General features: G+C 38.3%; 1 protein-coding gene across 2 annotated transcripts in view; it reads left to right on the top strand.

Annotated features, from left to right (window-relative positions):
* CTNNA3 (catenin alpha 3) overlaps positions 1 to 25,390 on the top strand; it is a 1,891,866-nt gene that overhangs the window by 1,118,551 nt on the left and 747,925 nt on the right. The gene's annotated exons all lie outside the window — the stretch shown is intronic.

The following is a 25,390-nucleotide window of genomic DNA, read 5'->3' as shown; positions in this document are numbered from 1 at the left end:
GCATAAGTTCATTTACTCAGTGATGTTTTCAAATGTTTGGGGTCTTTTTGGATGCTCACTGTGTTGGCTTTGATATTGCTGCCCTGTGGGCATCTTGTCTTTATCCAGGGTGGGAAGAAGACAAAAAGGAAAATGTCAAAGAAACATTTCCTAGTGAATCTTGGTTATGAATGGAAGGAAAAAAAAAAAAAAAAGAAGATTCTTCCCTAGGAAATTGTGCCTAATCTCATTGACACATGGCCAGACTGAACAACAAGGGAACTAGAAAAAGTATTTTGCTTTCCAAGTATTTTAGTTTTCTTAAATTATGTTCCCTGGAAATAGACTCCGGTACACAACATTGCATGCAGAAAATTTATTTAAGTGTGATCTTGGGCTTCCCTGGTGGCTCAGACGGTAAAGCATCTGCCTACAATGTGGGAGACCTGGGTTTGATCCCTGGGTCGGGAAGATCCTCTCAAGAAGGAAATGGCAACCCACTTCAGTACTCTTGCCTGGAAAACCCCACAGAGGGAAGAGCCTGGTAGGCTACAGTCCATGGGGTTGCAAAGAGTCGGACATGACTGAGTGACTTCACCTACCTTCGGAGATATGTATACGGAAGGAATGGAAGATAGGACTGGATAGAGAGAAGTTAGATTACCATGTAGTTGCAACTGAGATCTTACCTGATCTGTTGAGAGTCCTGCAATAAAGATGGCCCTTGGGAATTCTCACAAATTGAGGCAAAGGGGTTGAACTTGGAATCTGGTTCAGGCTGGTATTAATTGTGAATGCCTGCTGGAAAGGGGTGTCCCTGGGCAAGGTAGTTTCCTACAGTTAAGGGCTGCCCCTTGTGAGGGACTGAGCTGTGAATGGTCAGTAATAGATACTGCCTGCAATGGGGAGATAACGACATCCATTCTGATGAAGTGAACTGACTTGAGCTCCACGCTATGCACTAGAGTGGTAGAAAGGGAGAAAGAAGGTGGACTTGAGAGTAGGCATTGAGTGAGTTACCTTATCCACATTGATAGTGAGTTTATTCTTCTATATGTAGCTTTATTTCCCAAATAGTTTACACATTCATTTAAAATCATTGAATTGTGACAGTATATATATGTATGTGTGTGTGTGTGTGCGCAAAAGTTTCATTCATAGTGTGATAGGTGTCATAGCAGTCTTTCTTTGAGTCACCCAGAAGTTTTATATGATTACGGTGATGGATTGAAGGTGACAAATACAAAGTAGAAAATTTGACTTGGTGACATTTATTAGGGTCACTTTTCTCTTTCATATATGTACTTATTTAACCATTAAAGTGACACACAATATCAGAATGATTCTTGTTGCAACTTATATCTTTTTAAACCATTATGAACCCCCCAACCCATCTATGCACAGTAACTTTTAAATAGCTGTTTCAAAATTACTTTTTACTAGAGATTTTGAAAGAGTGGAGAGTAAAAATATTTGAATTCATATTATTGAGTAATATCCTAAGAGGTATGATGTGTTGACACTGACTTAATGTAGGTTTTTACATTAGGTTGGTAATGAGATCTTTGAGGTTAGTCATCTGCCAGCAGATGATATGAGTAAAATACAAGATAATAGCAGAGAAAGTTCAGTGCTAGATCCCAATACCCATACTGTCATTTCTTCTTTACAAATCAGATTATTATATATTTTTATAGAGCAACCTCCATTTCATCTTTACCTAGTAACAGTTTAGATAAATCAGATTACTTTACTGAACCTACTTAAAAAATGGCCACTATCACTAGGGTGCAAGTCTTGAAATAATAAAAAAAGTTTTTGTTTTTTTTTCAAAACTAGCTTAAACACTCAGTGTAACCCATAATAATTTAACTATTGAATACATAAGCAATTATAATTAGTTAATTTTCTATGGTTTAACCAATCTACCACAGCACTTGAGTCTTGCCCTTCAGGATTTCATGACTCCCAAAAGAGTGATTTCCAGTACACTTATTGCATTATAATGAAATATTCTACTACCTAAATCACTAAACACAGATGTAAATCTAGCCCCTGACTCATAGACTCTATTAGCAAAACAACAGGAAATGAATTATTCACTAAAAGAGAAAGCAGATAAATATGATACTTTTAAAGTACAAAGAGAAAAGACTCCACATGGCTTATATTAATATGTTATATTTTAGTTATCATAGAGACAGGAAAGTAAAAGAGCAGAATGAGAGGGAAAATGTGAAGTGATTTTAGAATCTAGAAGACAGAAGGATTGGTGAGAGGGAGGAGACATTTCATAGAGAGAATAAGAGGGAAAAAAAAGAAAAAATGATGGAGTCCAGAAATGAGTAAAGTTGCTTAGCTCTGGTGCCTGGAGATTCTAGAAAAGACCAGCTGTGATTGTGGCAGTTTAAGAAAGGGGAAGGTAGTGGGGTGGCACTGGAAAAAGAAGGTATGGAAGGTGAATGGAGGAAGGCAGCAGGAACTGGCATTATGGGGGAAAAAAAAGCAATGGATTTTGAGGTACATTGCTGAGGGAAGAAAAAATCCTCCATCCATTTGAAATACATGGATTGAATAGAATGTACTAGGAGAGAGGAGATAAAGAATTGCACTTGAGTTTCCAGTGACTCTTAGAGATGTCTGAAAAGCAAATTTAAAAGTAAGTCATTTGAAAAAAATGATTTCTTGTTCTTAATAATACAATTCAGCATTTAGGAAGAAATTACGGACAAAGATCACAAGGCTTTTCCTAGCTGAAACCCCTGCTGAGGAAGCCTATAATGGCATTACTTAGATTTAAGCTTTTTCTTGGAAATATAAGAAGTGGTGTCACTGACAGTCTTGTCTTATTCTTCTACTGGTGGAGGTGATAATGAGCAGTATGGATCCCAAGGGGAAGCTGCTGGAAGGAAGAGAGACACTGTGCCTGGACAAGCAGCATAATTAGCCCTCTAGTAAGCCAGTGATGACTGTGGCAGAGAGGACTTCTGCCCATTAGTGTTAATTAACCAACAGGAGGAAGGGAGGGAGGGAGGGAGGGAGGGAAGGAGGGAGGGAGGGACAAGGTGTGGATGTGCTTTCCAAAGCCTGGCAGCCTAAGAAAGGACAAATTCACAGTAGTTTGAGGCCTAAAGTGAAGCAGCAGCCAAAATGTAGACTGGGGCTTTTATTTGGCTCTGTCTGTTTCTGAGTGCTAAGGATTTTGGAGAAGAGTCTTGAGAGTCCCTTGGACTGCAAGAATATCAAGCCAGTCAGTCCTAAAGGAAATCAATCCTAAATATCCATTGGAAGGACTGATGCTGAAGCTGAAGCTCTAATACTTTGGCCACCTGATACAAAGAACTGACACATTGGAAAAGACCCTGATGCTGGGTGAGATTGAAGGCAGAAGGAGAAGGGGAAGATAGAAAATGAGATGGTTGGATGGCATCACCGACTCGATGGACATGAGTTTGAGCAAGCTCCAGGAGTTGGTGATGGACAGGGAAGCCTGGCGTGCTGCAGTCCATGGGGTCACAAAGAGCCAGACATGACTGAGCAACCAAACTGAACTGATTGAAATGAAAGCTCCTTTCAGTCCCATGAAGGAGGCACTTATTAAGGTGACCATCTCTTAGGTGAGAAAGCCCACTCTCTGCCCTAAGAGCAGGACAGGAAGCAAGGTGTCTTCAGATCTCTGGAACAAAACTGCCCACACTGAGCAAGGCCAGAACCCGGTGGAGTTTCTTTCTTTAAAAGCTGAATCTGACAACATTTTAAAAGGCTTCATGTGCAGTGCCAAAAGCCAGCTTTCCGAAGTGGGGTCAAGAGCTGGACTAGATGTTGCTAGATGCCCTCCAGTTCCTACAACTCTGATTTGAGACCTTGAAGCAGTGCTGGTGAGGATAGCACTGGTCCATGCAGCATGTGAGGTCATGTGGCTGAGAGGCACACAGCTACCCTCAGTGCATCACTGCTTCCTTAAATTTAATTCAAGTTTCATATTGCTTGATATGAGAATTGAAAATAACCAAATACACAGGAACTAGTCTAAGTCTATCTTTACAATAGTAAAAAAATGTAACATTAGGTTTTTGGAATAGCATAGCTTTTCATTAGTCCATTCATTAATAAGTAAGTTGAATTTTTAATTTTATCCAGAAATTTCTGATTTTTATTATCCAGAGATCTTTCAATACTGAGATTTATTAAAGTTTATATGTTTTTATTAACACATACCTTTTAACAAGGTAGACATATTCGTAGTTTAAAAATTAAGTTTGCATCTAAGTTTCCCATTTCTTGAACTGGGAGAACTATTTTCCCTGTTCTGTTCTTCATTTAGTCTTGTTTGCATTAGTCATCTGCACGCAGGTTACTCATGAAGTTTGTAGTGAGGACAATGTGAAAAATACTTTATTTGTGATTCTGGCTTAAATTCATCCAACTTGGTAAGTTTTATGAGTGACCTTGCTTGCAAAGTCTTAGAACAACAAAAAGGGGTAAGGTGGTTTCTGTTCCAGGATTTCACAGTTTAATCTTGTACAGACAGAATTAATATATTGGTTAGCCCCAGTAAAGGAAGGTTAATAAAATAATGTAACTTTCTCTTTTTGTCTCCCCCTCCCTTCTAGAGAAGGAAATGGCAACCCACTCCAGTATTTTTGCCTAGAGAATCCTGTGGACAGAGGAGTCTGGTGGGCTGCTGTCCATAGGGTCTCACAGGGTTGGACACGACTGAAGCGACTTAGCAGCAGCAGCAGCAGCATTTTCATTGAGTCAGTGATGCTATCCAACCATCTCATCCTCTGTTACCCACTTCTTCTCTTGCCTTCAGTCTTTCCCAGGATCAGGGTCTTTTCCAGTGAGTGAGCTCTTCACATCAGGTGGCCAAAGTTTTGGAGCTTCAGCATTGGTCCTTCTAATGAATATTCAGGGTTGATTTCCTTTAGGATTTGCTAGTTGGTTCTCCTTGCACTTCAAGGGACTCTCAAGAGTCTTCTCTAGCACCATAATTCAAAAGCATCAACTTTTTGGTGCTCAGCCTTTTTCATTGTCCAGCTCTCATATCTGTGTTCAGTTCAGTTCAGTCACTCAGTTGTGAACTACTCTTTGTGACCCCATGAATCGCAGCACACCAGGCCTCCCTGTCCATCACCAACTCCCAGAGTTCACTCAGACTCATGTGCATTGAGTTGGTGATGCCATCCAGCCATCTCATTCTCTGCTATCCCCTTCTCCTGCCCCCAATCCCTTGCAGCATCAGGGTCTTTTCCAATGAGTCAACTCTTCATATGAAGTGGCCAAAGTATTGGAGTTTCAGCCTCAGCATCAGTCCTTCCAATGAACACCCAGGACTGGTCTCCTTTAGGATGGACTGGTTGGATCTCCTTGCAGTCCAAGGGACTCTCAAGAGTCCTCTCCAACACAGAGCAGATGACACCACCCTTATGGCAGAAAGTGAAGAGGAACTAAAAAGCCTCTTGATGAAAATGAAAGATGAGAGTGAAAAAAGTTGGCTTAAAGCTCAACATTCAGTAAACAAAGATCATAGCATCTGGTCCCATCACGTCATGGGAAATAGATGGGGAAACAGTGGAAACAGTGTCAGACTTTATTTTGGGGGGGGCTCCAAAATCACTGCAGATGGTGATTGCAGCCATGAAATTAAAAGACGCTTACTCCTTGGAAGGAAAGTTATGTCCAACCTAGATAGCATATTAAAAAGCAGAGACATTACTTTGCAACAAAGGTCCGTCTGGTCAAAGCTATGGTTTTTCCAGTGGTCATGTATGGATGTGAGAGTTGGACTGTGAAGAAAGCTGAGTGCCAAAGAATTGATGCTTTTGAACTGTGGTATGTAGGACAACAGAAAAATCGTAGCTTTGACTAGATGGAACTTTGCTGGCAAAGTGATGTCTTTGCCTTTTAATCGACTGTCTAGGTTTGTCATAGCTTTCCTTTCAAAGATCAAGCATCTTTTCGTGACTGGCTGCAGTTACCACGTGCGTGCATGCTAAGTCACTTCAGTCGTGTCCAACTGTGCACAACCCTGTGGACTATAGCCCTCCAGGTTCCTCTCTGTCTATTTGATTCTCCAGGCAAGAATACTAGAGAAATTTGCCATGCCTTCCTCATTATCTTTGTCTAATTTTTTTCATATTATGCCACATCATTCATCTAACACCACTGTTTATCGTGTAATTTAAGTCCAGAACCCATTCAAAGAACCCTCATAAGATTCAGGGAAACCAAGGATAAGGGGACATAGAAATCATAGTATTTAATATTAGTATACTGATTTGCATATTTTGCTGGGGACCCCATATTCATACACACAAACATACACACACCTACCCTATTCTCACTTCTCTGTACACATGTACACACACACACTCTCCTATACACTTTGTGTTCTGTCAGTTTGTCTTATTCACTATGGACCATTTATGCTGAGAGATGAGTCTCTCTCTGGGTTTATATGATTCTTGTAGTTTAAAGCTTGTTTGACTATGTCTCTCAAAGTTAGAACTTAATCATAAACAGATGCCTGCAAGACAAAAAAAAATAGTTGCACAGATTATTCTTTTGATATCTTTCCAATAAAGACTGTCAGACAATTTATTACTAGCTGTCATTTTGCTAAGAGACCCCCTTCTTTCATGAAAGTAAGGCATGTATTGATATCTGGGTGGGGATGACTTGATTAGTCTGGGAATCAGGTAGTCTTGACGTGTCCTCAGAGTTTATATAACTCAATTAACTTTGCAGTGTATGACAACTTCAGTTCCCATGATGGCATTTTAATAGAGTGATATGTATATAAAATGTTGGTTCAGAATTAAACTAACTGAAAACTTTATGTTGGCTGTAGCACATTCTGTCTTAAAGAAAATCAGTTCTGTTTCTGTCACTGAGAGGTCAGGTCACTGGCTATAAATCTGATGTCAATTTCAGTGATAATGAAGGCTAATTAGAGTAGTTTTTGACATGTTCCCTTTACACACTAATCCAATTAATAAGGACATATTGGGTTTGGATGCTTCACATTTATGCTTAATCCTCAACAGACAGCAAAATGTACCACTAGTTAAGGAAACAACACTTGATCTTGTCTTTACGGTTTAGATTTGTTTTTTTTCTTTGATTGTTAAATGGATTCTATTTCATGCTATTTATTATTTTACATTAATTTGGCAGGTGGCACATACTTTTATTCTTTGGGTTGCAATTCTGAGGTGAATGATAGCTTAATTTAGAAAGGGACCTTGGAAAATGGTCTGTCTAGTTTTTCCCTTATAATTTACATTGCATATTAATATAGTGTATATGTATGTATGTGCAGTATATATTGTCCCAAAATAAAAGATGAGAAATGTGTTCGGTAAAATGGGACTCTAGAGTGGTGTACATTGCTGTCCTCAATTTGAGTTATGTAACATGTACTTCAGATAATTTATTAGAAGCAATGCTCTAACAGTCAAACCTATTTAAGTCCTGCATGTGCGTGTTCATCTCGTTTGTTTGTCAGGTGATGGCGATGGTACATCCTGATATAGCACACTAATGCCTGTTTTTTAGAATAACTCTGACATGTGTTCACTTAGACAAATACATATTTTCATCTTTAATGAGTTCTTGGAGAGGAATAAGAAGTTCACATGCTGAACTGTGGTAACTGAGTAGAGCTGTAGGGCATGGTTAAGATAAGAAAGAGAGAAATTTAGAAATTATAATCTGTTAATCACAAGAATCATCACCTCATGTCTACTATATACAACCAGACAGACACACAGAACAGCAAACACGCACACACACGCACACATGCGCACACACACCATGCATGGAATACTGTTAACATTCCAAACAAATTGAGTTTTTATTCATTATTAAGATCCCTTTGGGGGTAGTCTGATATTCTTTTTGGCAGTGGGCTTTGATTCATTTGATATCTGCTACTGTGTTAGATAATGTGAGGTAAAACTAAGGTCTGGTTTTCCTATTATGAATTATCAGCCTTATTTATGAATCATTTTAAATAAACCAGTTATGAAATAACATAAACTATTTCCTACCTAGTAGCCCTTAAACATTATATCTGTATTTTCTGGAAGCTTTATTTTTAAGTGGCTCCAGATCCTTTACTGCTTTTGCAGTAAGTGTCATGATTAATATAATTGGTATTAAAAAGTTCAAATATAGATATAGGAAAAATTTATCCTCTTCAAAATGAAAATTACTTTATTGGACCCAAACTATAAACTTTTGAAGTATAGTAGAAGGGAGTTGAAATTTTCCTAAATCTTACCCTTCTGAGATAACCACAATTACCACTTTGATCTACAGCATTTTAGATATTATACTTATACACACACACATGGTCATCATTTTTAATAAATAGATCATGTTATACATTTTACTTGACATTGGTACATTTCCAACTCAAAAATATAAAACTATTTTATCAATCCCTTTTATTTTTCTAATTAGACAACAATACAGTGGAAAATGACTTGGAAAAATGTCAGTCAATATAGGATTATGTAGTTAAAATGCAATGCTTCTCTTCATGGCAAACTGATTCCCATATAAAACTCATGTTAAGAGTTGAGGTTTAACTCAATTTTGTTACCTGAGAATGTAAATATTTCCTTTCTTTACACTATTTGAAGCTATCATTTATTTCTTAGGTCCATTTATCTTGACTGGAACCTTGAACACAATATTGGTTACCCTTAGTGGTAAGAAGAATGCTTATTTTAACCTTGACTTTTTTTTAATTTTTTTTTAATTTTTTTTATTTTTATTTATTTTTTTTAATTTTAAAATCTTTAATTCTTACATGCGTTCCCAAACATGAACCCCCCTCCCACCTCCCTCCCCATAACATCTCTCTGGGTCATCCCCATGCACCAGCCCCAAGCATGCTGCATCCTGCGTCAGACCTTGACTTTTGAGCAGGATTCTGTAATTTTCTTTAATTTGACCTGGTTCCATTTAAGAATAATTTATTCTATTCATAGCTCTCTAAGATTTTTGTTTTCTGTGTTTGTTTTAGTTCAGTTTGTTTTACCTTAATAAAAATATACATAAAACTTTATCAACTGCTTTTCTAAAATATGTTAAAATATAGTTAAAATATAGTTAAAAGGAATTTCATTGGTAGGATTTCCCAATCATGAGCCACTGTTTTATTCCTAGGATACTTTCTACTGTCTTGCTGTATTACTGTTCTTTAATACATAGTTAGAGTTAATTTGCTAATATTTTATTTAGAAATGTGATCTTTAAATTAATATCAAAATTACATGATAGTTCTGCTCCTTAGCTAGTTCCTATCTAATTCTGTTATCAAGTTGCACAATCAGTAAATTGTGATTATTGAAATGGGAAGGGGCCTAGAAGCCAAAGAATTAATCTGCTTATCTTATAGATGGATAACCAAAGACAGAGATGTAAATGGTTACATTAGCAAAACAAATATCAGACCCAGGACTGTGTAATTTAAGATTCATAATGTCTGGGAGTCAGTTTGATATGCAAAGTTCTAGAGAAGATGAAGTTCCTTGGAAAAATAGTTTGTTTCCATAAAAGAGCCTGCCTAAAGTCACTACTAGGAGGTCACCTACTTCTGGCTTCCTATCATATTTAGAAACTACAATTTTATTCTCTGGCACTTTCATATGTCCCCTTAAATTAAATAGATTGTGTTTCTTGAGATTTGTTTGTGTTGTCTTTGAGTTCTCTGGAAGCTCCTAGTCCACATCCACATCATAGGTGGATAATGAGTATTTGTTGCCTGATGAAACTATTTACCTGCACCTTGCCATGGTCCTTTATAGCACAATTCTTTGAGTCAAATTTCTACAAAACTTGTAATTCATGGTCATTTCTCATTACTACAAGGAGAGCAGCATTGTTTGACAGGGAGGAATGGAAGAGCTGGCTTGTTTAGCCAGAGGTCACTTGAATGCCAACAATAAGAGAACACAGACCCCCTTCAACACTTCTCTCACTCAGTCCCAAACCTCCGATCTAGGCTTGCCTAGAAACAAAGCGTGCATTACATTGCATTCTGCTAGAGATGCAAAAGCTCCTGGGTTTGTTCATGGGAGTTATCACATCTCTGTCCATCTGCCATACTCACCAGCATTTGGCAGCCAGATTGAGTTCTTTGAAGAGTTATTTTACTTGATTAAAAATAAATAAATTAAAGGCTAAATTGGGAGCTAGTCAGTTGTTCCCAATTTGATATCTGAAGTGAAAAGTAAAACTTGAAAGAAGGAAGCTGCCCTCCAATCTTTGTTAAGTACAATGACCAGACTAGAAGAAAAGTGTGTTACTTTTCTTTGAAGTCCTGATGTCTAAACCTTTGTGGAAAATTGCAAATGAGTTTCAAAGAGAAATTTCATTTCTCTTTCTCACTTGTCCTGAATTTCTACTGCTGTCTCCTCCCTCTAAGCTCAATTTTTCATTCTCTCTTTGAGGATGGTACATTCTTAAGCATACTAATTCGTGCATTTATTCATTCACTGAAGAACTATTTATTGTCTGGCTATTTATATATCAAGTGCTAGAAAATGAGGTTCCAATGATGAGCAAATAAGGGCCCTGCTCTTATAAAGCAGAGGAAATGGTCACTAATCAAATACTGTCTGTAATAAATGTATAATTACAAACAGAGTCAGGCTCTAAAGGACAAACCTGACTTGGGTTGGGGGAGAGCTCAGTGGTGGATAAGGAGTGTAGTGGTGAAAAACTTTCCAAAAATTTGCTTTTGAGACTAGATCCGCAGTTGAGCATATCTATATGTGATGTAAATGTGGCGGTGAGAAGGAGGTGGGACACATTCCAGGCTAAAGAAAACGGCATGTACAAGTGTCCTGTGGCAGAAGGAAGTGTAAATATTTGAAATTAGGCTGATAGAGTGCAGCAAAGAACTATATGATGAGTCTTGGACCAGGCTGTACCAGGCTTGGACCAGGATCTTGTAAGGAAGAGACTATGGAATGGGAATGGGAGATGATGATGGGAGAATTGAAAAAACAAAAGAAAACTGTCAGCTGCAGTATGGTGAATATATTACAGAGAAGGCACAGTGGACGAGAATAAAAGCTAAGACTGAATGAAAAATTGACAGTACACTTGACTAGGGTAGGGAGAAAGAAAAGTAGATGATTCTGGAGATGATTTGAGAGATGACATAAAAACAAATGGATCCATAAGGGAAGGAAATGGGAATGAGTATTGTCCAGGCAGTCTCTAGTTTTCTCCTTTGTTCATAAGACACATGGGCTACCTCCCCTCCTACACTGTCCTCTGTCTGCATTAGGCTAGTCTGGCCATCATCATTCTACCCAAACTAAAAATGATCTGAATCAGTGAGGCTCTGTGTCTGAATCAATGAGTAATTTCAGGAATTACTTTCTTGACCTCTCTCTCTCTCTCTTTTTTTTTTTTTTTTTTGTTTGATATTTGAAGCTACCTTCTTGAAACTTTCTGTTCTCCTAGCCTCTATGACATCAGAGTATTGTGGGTGAGCTTCTCTATCTCTGGCCACTTTTTACATGACTCATCATAGGTTTAAAAATAAAGATAGAAGACAATTTCTATCTTCCTAATAAATATTGGTATCTTAGGTCCTCTTGTAAGACTGTTTATTCCATACTCAAAAACATCCAATTGCTATTGATAAGCTGCTGCTGCTGCTAAGTCGCTTCAGTCGTGTTTGACTCTGTGCAACCCCATAGACAGCAGCCCACAGGCTCCCCCGTCCCTGGGATTCTCCAGGCAAGAACACTGGAGTGGGTTGCCATTTCCTTCTCCAATGTGTGAAAAGTGAAAGTGAAGTCGCTCAGTCATGTCTGACTCTTAGCGACCCCATGGTTGATAAGCTAGTGACTTCCTAATTAAAATCCACTGTACTCCCTCTTTCCCTCCTTCATGGCTCTTCACAAGTTTTTGTGAACTTTTATTCTTTTCTAAATTCAGAAAGCAATCCAATCTTTTGCAAATGCCAAGTCATAAATAAAGAACTTGCTTTAGCTGTACTGTGTCAGTATCCTTACTCCAAGTTTGCCTGTGTTTATTTGTATCTTTGCTACAGACTTGTCAGATTTTGATGCTCCCAATATGCAAACACAGTTGGACTGAAATCAACTCAAAGCAATGAAGTTTAATGATTCAAGGGCTTTCTTTCCTCAAGTATTTTCCTTCATAACTTAAAGTAATGATACTTATTTTATGCTCCTATAATAGATAATTAGAAACTTTTTTTTTTGATAAGGAAAGGGCAGAAGAAGCACATAATTTTCATTGAAAAAATTAGGTTGCATTAAGCCCTCTAAGAAATGTATTTTATTTAATGTATTAGTTTAAAACACAGTAGAAGATCATACATTTCCGAATGCGTAAACTATTGCAAATTCCTTGGTGGTACAGTGGTTAGGACCCTGTGCCTTCAGTGCTGAGTGTCTGGGTTCAATTTCTGATTGGGGAACTAGGATTCTATAGGCTGAATAGCATGACCAAAAAAAGATAAATTATTATTTTTGTTGATTTACATAGATAGCATTCTATTTTTAGGATATTTAACCTGATTAAAAAATATTTTTAGAAAAGAAGACATGGTTATACTTACCATCTAGCAGTTTACTATCTGAAATTAACATAAGTGAGTCTTGGAAGAATAAAGAAGATCTTATTGTGGGAGTATGAATTCTGATTCTGGGTGTCTGGGAAGGTTTTGTGGAGGAGACAGTATTTGATTCAGACTTTAATATACAGGTATGAATTTAAAAGAGCACATGGAAAGATGGCTTTCTGACGTAATAAATGGTTTGTAAAAGGATAAACCCCAAATTGGTTAATTATTTTCTTCAAGAACTAGATATCGTTTGTACCTGGTATGTAAAATGTTCTAATAGACATGAAGGGATTAGATATTCAAAAGAGGAGAGGTAATAAACATGTTTATCTACATGTGCAAGAACTGAAATGAACATCTCCTTCCCCTGCACTTGCTCCTGCTATTAGGACATCTAGGTTGCAGACATTTGATTAGAAAGCGCGTTCTGAATTGAAGTTCTGCATTGCCAGCCTTTTACTTTGCTGAGAGGAGCCATCTGAAATTAATGCATAAGTGGTATGTACATTTCTGGCTCAGTACTCATTTCAGTATGGTTGTAGGCATGATAATATGAATTTGGCTTACTTAGGTAGAAAACAAAAGAGACTTCATTGGAAGATACAAGCCAGTACACATGAATGCAGGCAGAGGGCTGAGACTGGGTAGACACAGGAACTGCTCCAGGATTCCTCTCAGGAAGTGGCAGATACCTCCACGCCAGGGCAGGGAAGGACTGGGCACCTTGATCAACTGTCATGCCAAGACTTCATACCACTGAGCTAGACGAGGAGACAGCAGTTGTTTAAAGGGAAATCAGACTGTTCTTGACAGAAAAAGGAGCAGATGTTGGGGAGAAGGGCCAAAATCTCTCCTACTTTTGATTTTCTTGTTTCCTGAGTAGTTTGCTTTTTAAAGTTTTATATCTTATAGACTAAATGTTTGTGCCCGCCCCCCCAATTCATATGGTGAAATCTTAACACCCAAGGTGATTAGACTGGGAGATGGAACATTTTGAAGGTGATTAGGTAATGAGAGAAGAACCCTTATATATATGTGATTAGTGCCCTTATGAAAAGGAATCCCAGAGATTTCCCTCAGCTCTCCTGCTATGTGATGTTCCAGCTGGAGTAGAGGGTCATTCTAGGAACCTGGAAGCTGGTGCTCACCAGGCATTGTATCTGCCGCCACCTTGATCCTAGGCTTCCCAAACTCTAGCACTGTAAGAAGTTAATTCTGTTGTTTATAAGCTACACAGTCTATTACTTTTGTTACAGTAGTCCTAATATACTAAGCCCTATTTCTCAGGTGGTAGTATAGGTTGTTATTGCTTATCTCTAATTTGTGAAGCCTTTTCTATGACTTCCTAGCCTCTTCTGTGTGTGTGTGTGTGTGTATATATATATATATATATATATATATATATATATATATATAGTCAGTTCGTGCTTCTTGTAGATTTTCACCACTTTACATTAATCTTCAGGAAGGAGTGTCTTATGCAAACAAATGAAAATCAACACAAAGTCTAAATGTGTCTCTGTGTTGTGTATATGTATGTTGAGAGCAGTACATCAGAGTTACCTGGGGAACTTTTTTTTCTAACTTTTTATTTTGTGTTCAAGTAGAGCTGATTAACAATGTTGTGATCATTTCAGGTTGACAGCAAAGGGACTTAGCCATGCATATACATGTATTCTTTCTCACTTGGGAAACTTTAAAAAGTTGAATTAAACACAGTTTATATCTCTTATAACTTCCACCCACAGTTCAGTTTAGTCGCTGAGTTTTGTATGACTCTTTGTGACCCCATGAGCCGCAGCACTCCAGGCCTTCGTGCCCATCACCAACCCAGAGTTCACTCAAACCCATGTCCATTGTGTCGGTGAGGCCATCCAACGATGTCATCCTCTGTCGTCCCCTTCTCCTCCTGCCCTCAATCTTTCCCAACATCAGGGCCTTTTCAAATGAGTCACCTCTGCACATCAGGTGGCCAAAGTATTGGAGTTTCAGCTTCAACATCAGACATTCCATGAATACCCAGGACTAATCTCCTTTAGGATAGATTGGCTGGATCTCTCTGCAGTCCAAGGGACTCTCAGGAGTCTTCAACACCATAGTTCAAAAGCATCAGTTCTTCGGTGCTCAGCTTTTTTTTATAGTCCAACTCTCACGTCCATACATAACTACTGGAAAAACCATAGCCTTGACTAGAGGGACCTTTGTTGGCAAAGTAATGTCTCTGCTTTTTAATATGCTGTCTAGGTTGGTTATAACTTTCCTTCCAAGGAGTAAACGTCTTTTAATTTCATAGCTGCAATCACCATCTGCAGTGATTTGGGAGCCCAGAAAAATAAAGTCTGACACTGTTTCCACTGTTTCCCCATCTATTTCCCATGAAGTGATGGGACCGGAACATGATCTTAGTTTTCTGAATGTTGAGCTTTAAGCCGCCTTTTTCCACTCTCCTCTTTCACTTTCATCAAGAGGCTTTTTAGCTCCTCTTTACTTTCTGCCATAAGGGTGGTGTCATCTGCATATCTGAGGTTATTGATATTTCTCCCAGCAATCTTGATTCCAGCTTGTGCTTCATCCAGCCCAGCATTTCTCATGATGTACTCTGCAAAAAAGTTAAATAAGCAGGGTGACAATATACAGCCTTGACATTCTCCTTTTCCTATTTGGAACCAGTCTGTTGTTCCATGTCCAGTGTAACTGTTGCTTCCTGACCTGCATACAGATTTCTCAAGAGGCAGGTCAGATGGTCTGGTATTCCTATCTCTTTCAGAATTTTCCACAGTTTATTGTGATCCACACAGTCAAAGGCTTTGGCATAGTCAATAAAGCAGAAATAGATGTTTTTTCTGGAATTCTCTTGCTTTTTCAATGATCCATTGGATGTTGGCAATTTGATCTCTGGTTCCTCTGCCTTTTCTAAAAGCAGCTTGAACATCTGGATGCTCACAGTTCACGTATTGCTGAAGCCTGGCTTGGAGAATTTTGAGCATTACTTTACTAGCGTGTGAAATGAGTGCAATTGTGCAGTAGTTTGAGCATTCTTTGGCATTGCCCTTCTTTGAGTTTGAAATGAAAACTGACCTTTTCCAGTTCTGTGGTCACTGCTGAGTCTTCCAATTTTGCTGGCATATTGAGTGCAGCATGTTCACAGCATCATCTTTCAGGATTTGAAATAGCTCAACTGGAATTCCACTGCGTCCGCTAGCTTTGTTCATAGTGATGCTTCCTAAGGCCCATCTGGCTTAACATTCCAGCTAGAGACATACTTAATATATGAGTGTCTTGGCAGAAGTATTCTGGACTTTTCTTTAATAGCCATACCAATGATTATTATATTCACCATCTATCTTATCCCACAGATTGAGAACTACTAATAAAGATTTTCTGTGGGCTCAAACTTTTTTTCTTTTATTGAAAATATTTGACATTTTGGATTCTGTGTCCTCTATGAGGAAGCTGTTGAAAGAAAGACTTCATCTCTTTATAAGGAAGAACATCTTAATCTGTGTAACTTTGGACTACCATGCAACAGGAATACACTGTCCTGGAAAAGAGTAAATTCTGTCTATGAAAGTGCTTACCCAGGAGTTCCATGACCATTGGCCAGAGAGGAAAATGCATAAAAATGAGAAAAGGATCTTTCTCCCCCACTAAGAGCTAAGATGCAGAGTAACATCATATTACAATTAAGTATGTGAACTAAACTATGGATATGCAACAATGGAAATCTCACCAAACATCAAAGTTTGCTTCATGTTCTTGAGAAATCATATCACAAGTAAGTAGTGCGTAAGAACCCCTTAGTGACAGAATGAAAAATGTATGATGATCAGCTGTTCAAATAGTGAGCTTGTTCCTAGCAACAATATTATTTCAGTGTCTAAGATGACTTGAGAGGACAGTTATTGCACCTGAAATTTCAAATAACACTTGATGTTGGAATGTTAATCTATAGCATGATATGGTATTCTATATTTTTAAAATGCAGTCTCTTTACTAGCTCAGAATGATAAAAAGTATAGTTAAGGCCTATAGCATGATAGACTGATATAAAGGTCATTGACATTATCCCCACTTCCCAAATACTGTTTTTATAGCTTTCCTTGATAGTAGCATTGTTTTTTTTTTTAATTTAAATTTATTTATTTTAATCAGAGGCTAATTACTTTACAATATTGTATTGGTTTTGCCATACATCAGTATGAATCTGCCACGGGTGCACATGTGTTCCCCATCCTTATCCCCCCTCCCTCCTCCCTCCCCGTACCATCCCTCTGGGTTGTCCCAGTGCACCAGCCCCAAGCATCCAGTATCATGCATCGAACCTGGATTGGTGATTCATTTCTTATATGATATTATACATGTTTCAATGCCATTCTCCCAAATCATTCCACCCTCTCCCTCTCCCACAGAGTCCAAAAGACTGTTCTCTACATCTGTGTCTCTTTTGCTGTCTTGCATACAGGGTTATTATTGCCATTTTTCTAAATTCCATAGATATGCGTTAGTATACTGTACTGGTGTTTTTCTCTCCAGCCTTGTTATTGTTGTTTAGTCACCTGGTGATGTCCATCTCTTTTGTGACCCTATGCAGCCCACCAGGCGACTCTGTCCATAGATAGCAGTTCCCAGGCAAGAATAATGGAGAGGGTTGTCGCTTCCTTTTCTAGGAGATCTTCCTGTCCTGGGGATCAAATCCATGTCTCCTGCATGAGCAGGTGGATTCTTTACCACTGAGAAGCCCAGTACTACTATGTCTGTATCATCTGGGTGTGGGGAGGGTCAAGTGTGGCCATCTCCTTGACCTTGGTGGAAAGTGAGGGACAGAACTAGCCTAGCTGGCAGGATTTTATGACTTCAGGTTCCTGAGCAGAGAATTTCCCTCTTAAGAACATGAGTCAGGGATGAGAGGTACCATGTTATATGCCAGGTGAAGGGGAAGGATCACAGTCCAATACATGGAAAAGATGCCAGGGATATTAATGATTAGTATACAGAACTGGAACTAGGAAGAGAAGAACAAACATCAGTAGGATAGTAATTAATGTGAATTAATTCAACAAGTGTCTAGCCAGGCTTTGTTGTCTGCAATATTTTCAATATACCTGAAAGGGCAGTGCATTCAAATGTAAAACTTCTAGAATGTGATACATCTTAGAAGGCAGAAGGACTTGTGTGAAGGAAAGAGGCTCATGAGAGAGATGCTGATGCTAAAAAAATAATCACTCCCCTCTGAGTAACATGACACCATTTCCCTGTTTGAAGATTATTTTATTTGACTTTTGCAATTATTAGAGTATTGACAGTTATTTTAAAGATACAGTTTAATCTTTTATTTTTAAAAAATGAAAGAAAGTGTGTCCTGGCCTTTTCTTTTTAATAAACTTGTGAATCTACCTGAATGTCTTTGGTTCCATTTAGGATAATTTAGATTCTGATTTTCTTGGTCTTGGGTAAGGCACAACATCAATAAAAAGTCTGGTCAATCATTTCAATGCAGGAAAATTTCAGTACTTTAAATCAGGGTGGCATAAATAGCATACATTGTTTTCTGGTTAATAGTCTTCCTATCAGTGGATGGTTTGAATGTATTTCTTCTCTCTGTTTGGCTTGTTTTCCCGTCTATAAAATACTGGGTGAGAGAATATGGTCAGAGGTCACATACTGGTGAACTATGAACTAAAATAAGTGAACAGACTATTAGTTTGACCAAGGCTATGAATTTTTCCTTGTATTTTAATGAGGTCTAATGCCATTAGACAGGGCATACATGCTCATGTTTGCCTGAGGCCCCACCACACTACCCCACCTGCTGTTACATATAGACTCTACATTTGTATACCTTGCCTGAGTCCTTAAACCATTTTGGTTTGTGGCTCTTTGATTAGAAGTTGTGTCATATTTCTTTAGACTCCTAAGGTTTTACTTCTATAAGATTTCTTGAGAGAGTGAATCCTCTTCACCATCCTTAGTAAAAGATAAGATGATCTGGAAGGGAATTCATACATCTTCAGGGCTGCTGCTGCTGCTGCTGCTGCTAAGTCACTTCAGTCATGTCTGACTCTGTGTGAGCCCATAGACGGAAGCCCACCAGGCTCCCCCGTCCCTGGAATTCTCCAGGCAAGAACACCGGAGTGGGTTGCCATTGCCTTCTCTGTCTTCAGGGCTACCAGGTATCAAAGTGTCTTCACACACTGTCTCATTTAATCTTCAAAGTATTCAAGTTAGGTAGATACTGATATTATCATACCCATTTTATAGATGACAAAATTCTCTCAGATATTACCATTTTATCCATGGTCAGAAATTTTGATAATTGTGGGAATAGGTTAAAATCCAGACCTAATTGTCTCCAAAACCTCTCTATGAATAATTTCCCATAGAGGACAGAAATGTTTCACAAAGATCTCTTGAATAATAAAACTTTACATAGACTTATGAAAAAAGTTTGATATATAAAAAATGTCAAATGTCCAAATATCTCAAAGTATCTTACAAAATATCTTATTTGCATGCTATTTTCTTCAACCAGTAGGGAGTTGCCTGCATGTTTTGCCTAGGAACATACCTGACTGCCTGAAGAGCCACACAGAACTTATGAATATTAGAAGAAATTTGGCTTTCACTTACCTCAGCTGGTAAAGAATCGGCCTGCAATGTGAGAGACCTGGGTTCAATCCCTGGGTTGGGAAGATCCCCTGAAGAAGGGAAAGGCTACCCCCTGCAGTATAGTCCATGGGGCTGCAATGAGTCAGACACGACTGAGCAACTTTCACATTACACCGTGATTTGACCTAGAAAAGATGTTACAAATCACTCAAATTAGAAATGCAAAGATATTTTTAACACATACCTTTCTCTGGTCACAGAATATTAACTATCCTATGCATTTAAATTTGTTTGTATAAAATATCACTGAAACTCTACAAGCCTTAATTTGGTAATCATAACTGACTGTCTAGAGAGCTTACCTGGCATAGAACAATTCTGGTAAGGAGAAGTTTGGGCATGTCCGAATAAAAGAAGACAGAAAGAGTGTTAATATAATCATTCAGGGAGTAGAAAACTTTGAGTTGTATTTTCAACTCAATGTTAAATAAAACTTAAGTATGATAATATAAACAGAAACTTTGTGTTTAGGATGATTTTTATGTTAACATGAATAATTAAATTTACTTCAGTAACAGGGTAACCAGTAAATGTCCAGAAGAAAAAGGCTTGTTTAAAAAAAAAAAACAAAGATGATAAATTAAAAATTAAAGTGTATCCACTTTCCCACTGGTACCATAATTTCATGCTCTATGTCTGAGAGTCTACTTCTGTTTTGTGGTTGTTGAAACACTAAGTCATGTCTGACTCTTTGAGACCCCATGGACTGCAGCCCTCCAGGCTTCTCTGTCCTACATTCATCTGGAGTTTGCTTAAATACATGTCCACTGAGTCAGTGATGATATCTAACCATCTCATCTTTTTGTCTTCTATCTTTCCCGGCATTAGGATCTTTTCAAATGAATTGGCTCTTTATATCAGGTAATCAAAGTTTTAGAGCTTCAGCATCAGTCCTTCCAGTGAATATTCAGGATTGATTTATTTTAGGACTGACTGATTTGACCTCCTTGCAGTCCAAGGAATTCTTAAGAGTCTTCTCCAGCACCAAAATTCAAAGCATCAGTTCTTAGGCACTCAGCCTTCTTATGATCCAGCTCTCATATCCAAACATGACTACTGGAAAAAGCATAGCTTTGACCATGTAAAAGCTTTGTTTGTCAGCAAAGTGATGTCTCTGCTTTTTAATACACTCGGTTTCTCATAGCTTTCCTTTCAAGGAGCAAGTATCTCTTAATTTCATGGCTGCAGTATCCATCCACAGTAATTTTTGAGCCCAAGAAAATAAAATCTGTCACTGTTTCCACTTTTTCCCCTTCTATTTGCCATGAGTGTCATGGGACTGGATGCTATGATCTTTGTCGTTTGAATATTGAGTTTAAGCCAGCTTTTTCACTCTCCTCTTTCACTCTCCCTCTTCAAGAGTCTCTTTAGTTTCTCTTCACTTTATGCCATTAGAGTGGTGTCATCTGCATATCTGAGGTTGTTGATATTTGTCCCAGCAATTTTGATTCCAGCTTGTAACTCAACCAGCCTGGTATATCCCATGAAGTACTCTGCATAGAAGGGTGACAATGTAATGTGCTCCTTTCCCAGTTTGAAATGAGTCCATTGTTACATGTCCAGTTCTAACTGTTGCTTCTTGACCCTCATACAGGTTTCTCAGGAGACAGGTAAGGTGGTCTGGAATTCCCTTCTCTAATAATATTCCACAGTTTGTTGTGATCCATACAGGCAATGGCTTTAGCGTAATCACTAAAGCAGAAGTAGATGGTTTTCTAGACTTCCTTTGCTCTCTTTATGATCCAATGGACATTGGCAATTTGATTTCTGCTTCCTCTGCCTTTTTAAAATCCAGCTTGTACATCTGGATGTTCTCAGTTCCTATTCTGTTGAAGCCTAGAATTTTGAGCATAAACTTACTAACATGAAATGAGAGCAATTGTCCAGGTGGTTTGAACATTCTTTGGCATTGCCCTTCTTGGGGATTGAAATGAAAAACTGACCTTTTCCAGTCCTATGGCTGAGTTTTCCAAATTTGCTGACATATTGAGTACAGGATTTTAAGAGCATCATCTTTTAGAATTTTAGATGGCTCTGCTGAAATTCTGTCACTTCCACTAGCTTTGTAATAATGCTTCCTTGACTTCACACACCAGGATGCCCAGCTCTAGGTGAGTGATCACACCACTGTGGTTATCTGGATCAGTAAGACCTTTTGTATATAGTTATGTATTCTGGCCACCTCTTAATCTCTTCTACTTCTGTTAGGTTATTAGTGTTTCTGTCCTTTATCATGCCTTTTTCTATTTTGTGATGTTAATTTGATTTATTTTTTAAGATTCTGCGTGTTTGTTGTTCTCTTTCTGACACACTTCACTTACTATGATAATCTCCAGGACCATCCATGTTGCTGCAAATGACATTATTTCACTGTTTTTAATGGCTGAATAATATTCTGTTGTATATCTGTACCACCTTTTGTTTGTGCATTTCTCTGTCAGTGGACATTTAGGTTGCTTCCAAATGTTGTCTCTTCAAAACAGCACTGCAACGCACATTGGCGTGCATGGATTCTTTTGAAAGGATGTTTTTCTCTGGCTATATGCCCAGGAGTGGGCTTGTAGATCACATGGTAGTTATGTTTTCTTAAAAATATTTATTTATTTATTTGGCCATGTCAGACCTCTTCGGGGCACATGGGCTCTTCGTTGGAGCACAGGCTTCTCTCTCCCTGTGGTCCATGAGCTTGCTGCCCCATAACTTGTAGGCTATAGTCCATGGGGTTGCAAAAGTGTCTGACATGACTTAGAGACTAAACAACAACAGCAACATGGGATCTTAGTTCTCTGACCATGGATGGAACCTGAGTCCCCTGCACTGGAAGGCAGATTCTTAACCAATGGACAACCATAGACGTCCGTATTTTTTAGTTTCTTAAGAAACCTCTGTACGGCTCTCTATAGTGTTTGTACCAATTTACTTTCATACTGACAGTGAAGGAGGGTTTCCTTTTCTCCACACCCTCCTCAGCATTTATTGTTTGTAGATTTTTTGATGACGGCCCTTCTGACTGATGTGAAGAGATATCTCATTGTAGTTTTAATTTGCATTTTTCTAATAATGCCTTCTCTAATAATTAACATTTATTAGAAATTATTACTTTCTAATAATTAATTTTTCTAAAATTAATGTTTCTAATGTTGAACATCTTTTGGTATGCTTCTTGTTCATCTGTATGTGAGTCTGTGTGCATGCTCAGTCGTGTTCAACTCTTTGTGACCCTATGGACTACAGTCCACCAGTCTCCTCTTCCACGGCATTCTCTAGGCAAGAATACTGGAGTAGATTGCTGTTCTCTTCTCCAGGGAATCTTCTTGATCTAGGGATTGAACCACGGTCTCCTGCATGGCAGGCAGATTCTTTACTGCTGAGCCACTGGGGAAGTCCTCTTGGCCATCTGTATGTCTTCTTTAGAGAAATGTCTATTTAGGTCTTCTGCTCACTTTTTGGATTGGATGGTTTGGCATAGATTGGGAGTCTGAGATTGGCATGCACACACTACTATATTTAAAATAAGTAACCAATATGGACCTACTATAGAGCACAGGGAATACTGCTTCAGTTCAGCTTACTTTAGTCTCTCAATCATGTCCAACTTTTTTCAACCCAAGAACTACAGCATGCAACGCCTTCCTTTCCATCACCAATTGCCGGAGTCCACCCAGACCCATGTCCATTGAGTCGGTGATGCCATCCCACCATCTCATCCTCTGTCATCTCCTTCTCCTCCTGCCCTCAGTCTTTCCCAGCATCAGGATCTTTTCAAATGAGTCAGCTCCTCGCATCAGGTGGCCAAAGTATTGGAGTTTCAGCTTTAGCATCAGTACTTCCAATGAACATCCAGGACTGATCTCCTTTAGGATGGACTGGGTGGATCTCCTTGCGGTCCAAAGAACTCTCAAGAGTCTTCTCCAACACCAGAGTTCAAAAGCATAAATTCTTTGGTGCTCAGCTTTCTTTATAGTCCAACTCTCTCATCCATACATGACCATTGGAAAAACCATAGCCTTGACTAGAGGGACCTTTGTTGGCAAAGCAATGTCTCTATTTAATATGCTATCGAGGTTGATCATAACTTTCCTTCCAAGGAGTAAGCATCTTTTAATCTCATGGCTGCAATCACAAACTGCAGTGATTTTGGAGCCCAGAAAAATAAAGTCAGCCACTGTTTCCACTGTTTCCCCACCTATTTCCCATGAAGTGATGGGACCAGATGCCATGATCTTTGTTTTCTGAACGTTGAGCTTTAAGCCAACTTTTTCACTCTCCTCTTTCACTTTCATCAAGAGGCTTTTTAGTTCTTCTTCACTTTCTACCATAAGGGTGGTATCATCTGCATATCTGAGGTGATTGATATTTCTCCCGGCAATCTTGATTCCAGCTTGTGCTTCCTCCAGCCCAGTGTTTCTTATGATGTATTCTGCATGTAAGTTAAATTAGCAGGGTAACAATATATAGCCTTGATAGCTCCTTTTCCTATTTGGAACCAGTGTGTTGTTCCATGTCCAGTTCTAACTGTTGCTTCCTGATCTGCATACAGTTTTCTCAGAGGCAGGTCAGGTGGTCTGGTATTCCCATCTGTTTCACAAATTTCCACATAGTCAAAGGCTTTGACCTAGTCAGTAAAGCAGAAATAGATGTTTTTCTGGAACTCTTGCTTTTTTGATGATCCAGCAGATGTTGGTAATTTGATCTCTGGTTCCTCTACCTTTTCTAAATCCAGCTTGAACATCTGGAAGTTCACGGTTCACGTGTTACTGAAGCCTGGCTTGGAGAATTTTGAGCATTACTTTACTAGTGTGTGAGATGAGTGCAATTGTGTAGTAGTTTGAGCATTCTTTGGCATTGCCTTTCTTTGGGATTAGAATGAAAACTGACCTTTTCCAGTCCTGTGGCCACTGCTGAGTTTTCCAAATTTGCTGACACATTGAGTGCAGCACTTTCACAGCATCATCTTTCAGGATTTGAAATAACTCAACTGGAATTCTATCACCTGCACTATCTTTGTTCGTAGTGATGCTTCCTATGGCCCACTTGACTTCACATTCCAGGATGTCTGGCTCTAGGTGAGTGATCACACCATCGTGATTATCTGGGTCATGAAGACCTTTTTTGTACAGTTTTTTTTTGTGTATTCTTGCAACCTCTTCTTAATATCTTCTGCTTCTCTTAGGTCTATACCATTTCTGTCCTTTTTGAGCCCATCTTTGCATAAAATATTCCCTTGGTATCTCTAATGTCCTGTAATAACCTAAATGAGAAAAGAATTCAAAAAATAATAGATACATTTATAACTGAATCCCTTATTATACACCTAAAACTGACATAAAACTGTTAATCAACTATATTTAAATATAAAATTAAAGAAACTTAAAAAGTATCTATATAGAGTATCTTCCTGTAATTTTTAAACTTTGGTTTAACCAACATTCATCTATTTGACCAAAAGATTGAGCCAATAATTTCATATTTCTACTTAAAGCAAACAGTGCTCAAATTTACAGGCAGCTATTTTCTGCAAGTACAGTGAAAATTATTATAAAATTTATTAAAGGAATTAAACTGCTAAATTTTTACTTTCTGTGAGTGGGGTTTTAAGAATGGAGTGGGGTACAGAAACGACTGCCCTTTTCAAATAATCACAAATGTGCTAATTATGTGGCTGATATGAAAGTTGAGGCATTGTGACCTTCAAGCCAACAAAAGACCTTTTCAAGTAAGCCATTTCCATGTACATTAATAAAGTGATCAATGCCATTCCACAGTTAAATAATATATGGCTGTCATTTCATTATATGTAAATGCAAACCAAGGAGTTGTTTCACTGCCAACATATTTAAAGTAATGCTATTAAAACAAAAAAAAGCAAAGACTGTAAATCCATGTAAGTAACAGTTTTTGGTATTCTACAGATAGTCATCCAAAGATATGTTTGTTGTTCACTTCCAACACATACAGTTTAAGTGAAGTTCCTCTGCAACTGATTGGATTTTGAATTTGATCAGTAGAAACTGCCTTGTGATAAAGTATATAATAACTGAAACATGATGAAAATGATTGTTAGGAAAGTGATCTCTTTGCAGTGATGGAGGCAGTGACATATTTTATAGATCTGAGAAA

This window comes from Ovis canadensis, chromosome 25, assembly GCF_042477335.2.
Source record: "Ovis canadensis isolate MfBH-ARS-UI-01 breed Bighorn chromosome 25, ARS-UI_OviCan_v2, whole genome shotgun sequence".
In the NCBI taxonomy this organism is placed as follows: domain Eukaryota; kingdom Metazoa; phylum Chordata; class Mammalia; order Artiodactyla; family Bovidae; genus Ovis; species Ovis canadensis.
The sequence above is the reverse complement of the archived record's forward strand: the minus strand, read 5'-3'. Positions and strand labels throughout refer to the sequence as shown.